The 10,269-nt window shown below is 48.3% G+C and overlaps 1 non-coding gene across 1 annotated transcript; it reads left to right on the top strand.

The window, feature by feature from the left end:
- Window positions 1-4,448: 4,448 nt before the first annotated feature.
- On the top strand, window positions 4,449-4,520 carry Trnar-ucu (transfer RNA arginine (anticodon UCU)). The gene has a single exon. It is a non-coding gene; the product is annotated as a tRNA-Arg (tRNA).
- The last annotated feature ends 5,749 nt before the right edge of the window (window positions 4,521-10,269 follow it).

Genomic DNA, 10,269 nt, shown 5'->3' with positions numbered 1-10,269 from the left:
CTCAGTACACATCCGGCACAATTCTTCTACGATAGCGATCGATGACTCCTCGGACGACGAGGCCGTTTGCATCGCATCAGCGATGCTTGCGATCCGAGGAAGATTCGAATACTGGGCCTTCAAATCGAAAAGAATCGCACCAACTGGAAGAGAACCCACCGATTCCTAACCAAATTCACAGCGGCCACTCGTATCATAAAGGTGGTGGCACACAGGAAAGCCGGCATGCGGAAGGACAGTCTGATACGGCTGATCTAATCGTTTTCCTTTGGCAATCTAAAGTATGTCGCTTCCTACCACAACTGGAAAGCAGCGGAAAGCAATTGTCTAAATGAAGCTATACGGAAAGCATACAGAGCAGCCCTCGGTCTTCCTGACAGTGCAAGCAAGCACCGGGAAGCTGATGGACCTCGGCGTGCACAACACGCTTTGAGGAAATCAGCGAAGCCCGGATAGAGAGGCTCAGGGGATTCAAAACCGGTCGAGCCATCTTAGCCAAGCTGGGACTCAAGCCCGGAACGAGCTGTAGACCACTCAACAGAGAAGAGAACATACCGGCTAACATGAGGAGAAGGACGCGGGTACAGTCCATCTTTAGAACATGAACCCTATCCACAAGGAGGAGAGGAGAAAGCCGAGAGCCAAAACAATGATCCCTCAACACGCTAAAGCACGTGGCACCTGATACGTCGACGCAGTGGAGTACAGTAACCGGGAAGTCTTCACTGCAGTGGTGATCGATGCCGTAACCGGACAGGCAGTCTCTAGAACGAGCGTTAAAACATGTAAGACGCAGAGCGCCGAAGAGGTAGTCATAGCATGGACCCAAAAACCAAGACAGTCCTCTGTGACTCTAAGGGAGCCGTGAGGAACTTTGCCAAGCGCAGGCTGTATCGTGGAGCAGTGCGGGTGCTCACCGCGTTGGATTTTACGGACAGAAATGTAACAGTGAAGTAGTTCCCTAGTCATTTGGGGAAAGATGTGTCTCAGCATGGGGACAACCACAACGAGACGGCGAACTCTGTTGCGCAAGAATTATCTGGCCGCGCAGCAGGAACGAGCCTGTCTGAAGAGCTGTGGGCGGAAACTAAAGATCGAATATGCACGTTCCATGAAATGACAAAGTATTATCAGAAGAACAGACGAGTAATGGCACCGTCGCACCCTGATCTTACCAGGGAGCAGGCAGCACTATTTAGACAGCTGCAGACGGGCTCGTTACTGACTCCGGTCATAATGAAGCACATATGCGGAGAACAGTATCCGGACGACACGTGTAAGGTGTGCCGCAGGGCTCGGGCCACTATGATCCACATCCAATGGGATTGTGCAGCAAGACAAGCAGAAGCGGAAACAGACACTGCTTTCCCGCCGTTGTTTCAAGACGCGGCGCCGAGCTATAGCAAGGAAGACAAACTCCTGGCCGTTCAGCAGGAACCGGAGGCCCTCGAAAGACAGCGACGAAGCGAAAGCTGCGAGGCGTCAGCCACCTCTCGGGGTAACGGCGACCAGCCTGGGGGAGAGTAGCGAGAACGCTGACGAGTCGAGGGTGCAGACAGGGCCGATGGTAGGACACGTCTAGGTATCCCGCAACGCGGTGCCTACTGCAGGCGAGTTAATAAAGACGTCATGTCATGTCAATTGGAAGATTCGCGAGGCGCGTGTGCAGATAAGAAACAAGCTCGGTCGCGATTCCTTCTTTTTCTTTTGTTTATTTCATTCTGGCTAACTCAGATGCAGCCTGTTTGAGGGCATTGCTTTACGATGCGCGAGGAACGCGCCGTGAAGTGGTACCTCAAATATTGTGGGTTTTCTTTATCAGTCAGAATAAAAATGTACCCAAATAATTCGTCCTTAAAAATACCGAATATAGATGCCCCTCGTGGTACCCAAAAGTTCCTCATTGAAACCTAAGTAATTATGCTCTTGTATTAGGTCTTGGTGCATTATAGCTGGGACACCCTGTATGTATATATATATATATATATATATAAATATATATATATATATATATATATATATATATATATATATATATATATATATATATATATATATATATATATATATATATATATAGGGTTTCGAAATGAGGGGCTCGTTAGGAAATACAGAAAGAAATGTCGGCAGTCTACAACGCCAAAGAAGGATTTGGGGAGTGGTTAGATTTTTTTACCGTTATTGACGTTACATTATTTTTTAAATTAATTACGTAAGAAAGAAAGAAAGAAAAACACGCGCCCATGGGTTCGGTCCCCACTCTGGGCGCGTGTTTTTCTTTCTTTCTTTCTTACGTAATTAAAAAAAAATAATGTAACGTCAATAACGGTAAAAAAATCTAACCACTCCCCTATGCCTTCTTTGGCGTTGTAGACTGCCGGCATTTCTTTCTGTATATATATATATATATATATATAGACTGCCTAGGTAGCATAAGAGGGCTTCCCGCCAGTAACCCGCTCATGACAGGCTGTAGACGTTCGAGTCACACCCCGGGGGTTGAAAAGAAGGTCCCCTTCTCCCCGTGTAGTCAGAGTGGCGCTGGCCACCAGTCAGAGTGGCGCTGGCTGGTTCGGTCCCCACTCTGGGCGCGTGTTTTTCTTTCTTTCTTTCTTTCTTCCTTATATAAAAAAATCTTAACTTCGTTAACCGTAGTAAAAAATAGAGCCTAACCACAACCCTATGCCTCCTTTGGTGTTGTAGACTGCCGACCTATGTTTCTGTATTTCCTCAACGAGCCCCTTATTTCCCTGCTATATTATTCTGCGAAAGCCCAGCGAGGGTCTCGGTTCTGGCAGCCTTAATGCCTAGGTAGCATAAGAGGGCTTCCCGCCAGTTACCCACTCATGACAGGTTGTAGACGTTTGAGTCACGCCCCGGGGGTTGAAAAGAAGGTCCCCTTCTCCCCGTGTAGTCAGAGGGGCGCTGGCTACCACCCTCAAGCGTCAGATACACTTCTAGTAAATATAAATAGCCCAGAAAGTGAAGGAGAACACAGTCGCCCAGATAGCCGAATTGGTAAGGCATTCGAGATCTAATCGAAAGGCGTGGGTTCCGTGCCCACTCTGGGCGCGTGTTTTTCTTTCTTTCTTTCTTGCTTATGAAAAAATCTTATCTTCATTAACCGTAGTAAAAAATAGTGCCTAACCACACCCCTATGCCACCTTTGGCGTTGTAGACTGCCGACCTATGTTTCTGTATTTCCTTAACGAGCCCCTTATTTCCCTACTATATTATATTGCGAAAGCCTAGCCAGGGTCTCGGTTCTGGCAGCCCTGATGCCTAGGTAGCATAAGAGGGCTTCCCACCAGTTACCCACTCATGACAGGCTGTAGACGTTTGAGTCACGCCCCGGGTGTTGAAAAGAAGATCCCCTTCTCCCCGTGTAGTCAGAGTGGCGCTGGCTACCACCCTCAAGCGTCAGATACACTTCTAGTAAATATAAATAGCCCGGAAGATTTTTGTTATATAAGGAAGAAAGAAAGAAAGAAAGAAAAACACGCGCCCAGAGTGGGGACCGAACCCACGCCTTTCGATTAGATCTCGAATGCCTTACCAATTCCGCTATCTGGGCGACTGTGTTCTCCTTCACTTTCTGGGCTATTTATATTTACTAGAAGTGTATATGGCGCTTGAGGGTGGTAGCCAGCGCCACTCTGACTACACGGGGAGAAGGGGACCTTCTTTTCAACCCCGGGGCATGACTGAAACGTCTACAGCCTGTCATGAGTGAGTAACTGGCGGGAAGCCCTTTTATGCTACCTAGGCATCAAGGGTGCCAGAACCGAGACCCTCGCTAGGCTTTCGCAGAATAATATAGTAGGGAAATAGGGGGCTCGTTGAGGAAATACAGAAACATAGGTCGGCAGTCTACAACGCCAAAGGAGGCATAGGGGTGTGGTTAGGCTCTGTTTCTTACTACGGTTAATGAAGTTAAGATTTTTTATATAAGGAAGAAAGAAAGAAAGAAAGAAAGAAAAACACGCGCTCAGAGTTGGGACCGAAGCCACGCCTTTCGATTAGATCTCGAATGCCTTACCAATTCGGCTATCTGGGCGACTTTGCTCTCCTTCACTTTCTGGGCTATTTATATTTACTAGAAGTGTATCTGACGCTTGAGGGTGGTAGCCAGAGCCACTCTGACAGCACGGAGAGAAAGGGACCTTCTTTTCAGCACCCGGGGCGTGACTCAAACGTGTACAGCCTCTCATGAGTGGGTAACTGGCGGGGGTCTCGGTTCTGGCAGCCTTGATGCCTAGGTAGCATAAGAGGGCTTCCCGCCAGTTACCACCTCATGACAGGCTGTAGACGTTTGAGTCACGCCCCGGGGGTTGAAAAGAAGGTCCCCTTCTCCCCGTGTAGTCAGAGTGGCGCTGGCTACCACCCTCAAGCGTCAGATACACTTCTAGTAAATATAAATAGCCCAGTAAGTGAAGGAGAACACAGTCGCCCAGATAGCCGAATTGGTAAGGCATTCGAGATCTAATCGAAAGGCGTGGGTTCGGTCCCCACTCTGGGCACGCGTTTTTGTTTGTTTCTTTCTTTCTTTCTTTCTTTCTTTCTTCCTTATATAAAAAAATCTTAACTTCGTTAACCGTAGTAAAAAATAGAGCCTAACCACACCCCTATGCCTCCTTTGGTGTTGTAGACTGCCGACCAATGTTTCTGTATTTCCTCAACGAGCCCCTTATTTCCCTACTATATTATTCTGCGAAAGCCTAGCGAGGGTCTCGGTTCTGGCAGCATTGATGCCTAGGTAGCATAAGAGGGCTTCCCGCCAGTTACCCACTCATGACAGGCTGTAGACGTTTGAGTCACGCCCCGGGGGTTGAAAAGAAGGTCCCCTTCTCCCCATGTAGTCAGAGTGGCGCTGGCTACCACCCTCAAGCGTCAGATACACTTCTAGTAAATATAAATAGCCCAGAAAGTGAAGAACAACACAGTCGCCCAGATAGCCGAATTGGTAAGGCATTCAAGATCTAATCGAGAGGCGTGGGTTCGGTCCCACTCTGGGCGCGTGTTTTTTTTCCTTTCTTTCTTTCTTTCTTCCTTATATAAAAAAATCTTAACTTCATTACCGTAGTAAAAAATAGAGCCTAACCACACCCCTATGCCTCCTTCGGCGTTGTAGACTGCCGACCTATGTTTGTGTATTTCCTCAACGAGCCCCTTATTTCCCTACTATATTATTCTGCGAAAGCCTTGCGAGGGTCTCGGTTCTCGCAGCCTTGATGCCTAGGTAGCATAAGAGGGCTTCGCGCCAGTTACCCACTCATGACAGGCTGTAGACGTTTGAGTCACGCCCCGGGTGTTGAAAAGAAGATCCCCTTCTCCCCGTGTAGTCAGAGTGGCGCTGGCTACCACCCTCAAGCGTCAGATACACTTCTAGTAAATATAAATAGCCCAGAAGATTTTTGTTATATTAGGAAGAAAGAAAGAAAGAAAGAAAAACACGCGCCCAGAGTGGGGACCGAACCCACGCCTTTCGATTAGATCTCGAATGCCTTACCAATTCCGCTATCTGGGCGACTGTGTTCTCCTTCACTTTCTGGGCTATTTATATTTACTAGAAGTGTATATGGCGCTTAAAGGTGGTAGCCAGCGCCACTCTGACTACACGGGGAGAAGGGGACCTTCTTTTCAACCCCCGGGGCGTGACTCAAACGTCTACAGCCTGTCATGAGTGAGTAACTGGCGGGAAGCCCTCTTATGCTACCTAGGCATCAAGGGTGCCAGAACCGAGACCCTCGCTAGGCTTTCGCAGAATAATATAGTAGGGAAATAAGGGGCTCGTTGAAGAAATACAGAAACATAGGCCGGCAGTCTACAACGCCAAAGGAGGCATAGGGGTGTGGTTAGGCTCTACTTTTTACTACGGTTAATGAAGTTAAGATTTTTTTTATATATATAAGGAAGAAAGAAAGAAAGAAAGAAAGAAAGAAAACACGCGCCCAGTGTGGGGACGGAACCCACGCCTTTCGATTAGATCTCGAATGCCTTACCAATTCGGCTATCTGGGCGACTGTGTTCTCCTTCACTTTCTGGGCTATTTATATTTACTAGATGTGTATCTGACGCTTGAGGGTGCTAGCCAGCGCCACTCTGACTACACGGGGTGAAAGGGACCTTCTTTTCAACCCCCGGGGCGTGACTCAAACGTGTACAGCCTGTCATGAGTGGGTAACTGGCGGGGGTCTCGGTTCTGGCAGCCTTGATGCCTAGGTAGCATAAGAGGGCTTCCCGCCAGTTACCACCTCATGACAGGCTGTAGACATTTGTGTCACGCCTCGGGGGTTGAAAAGAAGGTCCCCTTCTCCCCGTGTAGTCAGAGTGGCGCTGGCTACCACCCTCAAGCGTCAGATACACTTCTAGTAAATATAAATAGCCCAGTAAGTGAAGGAGAACACAGTCGCCCAGATAGCCGAATTGGTAAGGCATTCGAGATCTAATCGAAAGGCGTGGGTTCGGTCCCCACTCTGGGCGCGTGTTTTTGTTTCTTTCTTTCTTTCTTTCTTTCTTTCTTCCTTATATAAAAAAAATCTTAACTTCGTTACCCGATGTAAAAAATAGAGCCTAACCACACCCCTATGCCTCCTTTGGTGTTGTAGACGGCCGACCAATGTTTCTGTATTTTCTCAACGAGCCCCTTATTTCCCTACTATATTATTCTGCGAAAGCCTAGCGAGGGTCTCGGTTCTGGCAGCATTGATGCCTAGGTAGCATAAGAGGGCTTCCCGCCAGTTACCCACTCATGACAGGCTGTAGACGTTTGAGTCACGCCCCGGGGGTTGAAAAGAAGGTCCCCTTCTCCTTATGTAGTCAGAGTGGCGCTGGCTACCACCCTCAAGCGTCAGATACACTTCTAGTAAATATAAATAGCCCAGAAAGTGAAGGAGAACACAGTCGCCCAGATAGCCGAATTGGTAAGGCATTCAAGATCTAATCGAGAGGCGTGGGTTCGGTCCCCACTCTGGGCGCGTGTTTTTTTTTCTTTCTTTCTTTCTTTCTTTCTTATATAAAAAAATCTTAACTTCATTACCGTAGTAAAAAATAGAGCCTAACCACACCCCTATGCCTCCTTTGGCGTTGTAGACTGCCGACCTATGTTTCTGTATTTCCTCAACGAGCCCCTTATTTCCCTACTATATTATTCTGCGAAAGCCTTGCGAGCGTCTCGGTTCTGGCAGCCTTGATGCCTAGGTAGCATAAGAGGGCTTCCCGCCAGTTACCCACTCATGAGAGGCTGTAGACGTTTGAGTCACGCCCCGGGGGTTGAAAAGAAGGTCCCCTTCTCCCCGTGTAGTCAGAGTGGCGCTGGCTACCACCCTCAAGCGTCAGATATACTTCTAGTAAATATAAATAGCCCAGAAAGTGAAGGAGAACACAGTCGCCCAGATAACCGAATTGGTAAGGCATTCGAGATCTAATCGAAAGGCGTGGGTTCGGTCCCCACTCTGGGAGCGTGTTTTTCTTTCTTTCTTTGTTTCTTTCTTCCTTATATAAAAAAAATCTTAACTTCATTAACCGTAGTCAAAAATAGAGCCTAACCACACCCCTATGCCTCATTTGGCGTTGTAGACTGCCGACCTATGTTTCTGTATTTCCTCAACGATCCCCTGTTTTCCCTACTATATATATATATATATATATATATATATATATATGTAGCAGAACAGAAATATACGGGACGGGGGACTCGTTAAAGGTACATATCAAGGTTGCAGTCGTCATTGCCAGTGCTATTCGGCTTTTTTCGAAATATTTTATACGGCCGAATGACGTGTGCTTCTCACGTTTCTTTGATACATTGATAAATAAGCGAAAATATAAGGCGAGAAAAAATCTGCCGTTTTTCCGGGAGTGGGACTCGAACCCACATCTCCGCATAAGCGGTGCCGTGCGTTCGCAATTACGCTATCCCACAGTGGCTTCTCTCTCGACTTTAAAGCGGGGGTTTATATTTACAAAAGCTCTGAGGCTGGCCAACTAGCGCTGCCCCTCGACTACCGCGCGAGACGTAGAACGTCTTCTTTCCCAGCGGCCGCCACATAGACCGTGGTTGGAGGTCGGGGTCAGCAATTGGCATATCCGAACTGCTGGAGCCAGTGCCTCGTAATGCATGTAGCAGAACAGAAAGATACGGGACGAGGGACTCGGAAAAGATACATTTCAAGGTTGCAGTCGTCATTGCCAGTGGTAGTCGGCTTTTTTCGAAATATTTAATAGGGCCGAATGATGTGTGCTTGTCACGTTTGTTTGATACATTGATAAATAGGCGAAAATATAAGTCGAGAAAAAATTCGCCGTTTTTCCGGGAGCGGGACTCGAGCCCACATCTCCGCATAACCGGTGCGGTGCGTTCGCCATTACGCTTTCCCGCAGTGGTTTCTCACTCGACTCTAAAGCGGGGGTTTATATTTACAAGATCTCTGAGGCCGGTCAACTAGCTCCGCCCCTCGGCTACCATGGGAGACGTAGAACGTCTTCTTTCCCAGCGGCCGCCACGTAGACCGTGGTCGGAGGTCGGGGTTATCAATTGGTATATCCGAACTGCTGGAGCCAGTGCCTCGTAATGCATGTAGCAGAACAGAAAGATACGGGACGAGGGACTCGGTAAAGATAAATATCAAGGTTGCAGTCGTCATTGCCAGTGCTATTCGGCTTTTTTCGAAAATATTAATACGGCCGAATGACGTGTTCTTGTCACGTTTCTCTGATACATTGATAAATAAGCGAAAATATAAGGCGAGAAAAAATCCGCCGTTTTTCCGGGAGTGGGACTCGAACCCACATCTCCGTATAACCGGTGCGGTGCGTTCGCCATTACGCTATCCCGCAGTGGCTTCTCACTCGACTTTAAAGCGGGGGTTTATATTTACAAGAGCTCTGAGGCCGGTCAACTAGCGCCACCCCTCGACTACCGCGGGAGACGTACAACGTCTTCTTTCCCAGCGGCCGCCACGTAAACCGTGGTCGGAGGTCGGGGATAGCAATTGGCATATCGCAACTGCTGGAGCCATTGCCTCGTAATGCATCTAGCAGAAGAGAAAGATACGGGACGAGGGACTCGGTAAAGGTACATATCAAGGTTGCAGTCGTCATTGCCAGTGCTATTCGCCTTTTTTAGAAATATTTAATTGGGCCGAATGACGTGTGCTTGTCGGGCTCGTTGGTGAAATAGCGGAAGATAGGTCGGCAGTCTACAACGCCAAAGGAAGCATAGGGGTGTTGTTAGGCTCTTTTTTTACTACGGGAAATGAAGTTAGAATTTTTTTAAATATACGGAAGAAAGAAAAAAAGAAAAACACGCGCTCAGAGTTGGGACCGAACCCACGCCTTTCGATTAGATCTCGAATGCCTTACCAATTCGGCTATCTGGGCGACTGTGCTCTCCTTCACTTTCTGGGCTATTTACATTTACTAGAAGTGTATTTGACGCTTGAGGGTGGTAGCCAGCCCCACTCAGACTACACGAGGAGAAGGGGACCTTCTTTTCAACCCCCGGGGTGTGACTCGATCGTCTACAGCCTGTCATGAGCGGGTAACTGGCGGGAAGCCCTCTTATGCTACCTAGGCATCAAGGCTGCCAGAACCGAGACCCTCGCTAGGCTTTCGCAGAATATTATAGTAAGGAAATGAGGGGCTCATTGGGGAAATACCGGAAGATAGGTTGGCAGTCTACAACGCCAAAGGAGCCATACGGGTGTGGTTAGGCTCTTTTTTTACTACGGATATAAACTTAGCATTTTTTTAAATATACGGAAGAAAAAAAGAAAGGAAAACACGCGCCCTGAGTGGAGACCGTACCCACGGATTTCGATAATATCTAGAATGCTTTACCAATCCGGCTATCTGGGCGGCTGTGTTCTCCTTCACTTTCTGGGGCATTTATATTTTACTACAACTGTATCTGACGCTTGAGGGTGGTAGCCAGCCCCCATCAGACTATACGGGGAGAAGGAAACCTTCTTTTCAACCCCCGGCGCGCTGGTGAGGGAGCTTGGTAGTGTCGCCGCGAAGGTTCCCTCGTGGCATTGTGGCCGCTGCAGGTTTGCCAGTTGGTGTTGGCATGCCGCTGGCGCGACGCTCGTCCTTGGACTTCGGGATTGGGGTGCTAGCGCTCGCCCGGGGCACCGTTTTTGCAGTGGATCTGGGGGCTGGTAGAGCTGGGCTTCTGGCACGACACTGCTCCGGGGTCCTTACACTGGAAAGAATTGGAGGAACTTGTGGAACGTTGCTGTCATTTGGCAAGATAGCCGGGGCTTCAAC

Source organism: Haemaphysalis longicornis, unplaced genomic scaffold (assembly GCF_048455015.1).
Source record: "Haemaphysalis longicornis isolate Haplotype H1 unplaced genomic scaffold, Haemaphysalis longicornis Haplotype H1 scaffold_52, whole genome shotgun sequence".
NCBI classification, from domain to species: domain Eukaryota; kingdom Metazoa; phylum Arthropoda; class Arachnida; order Ixodida; family Ixodidae; genus Haemaphysalis; species Haemaphysalis longicornis.
This window is presented reverse-complemented; position numbering and strand designations above follow the sequence as displayed.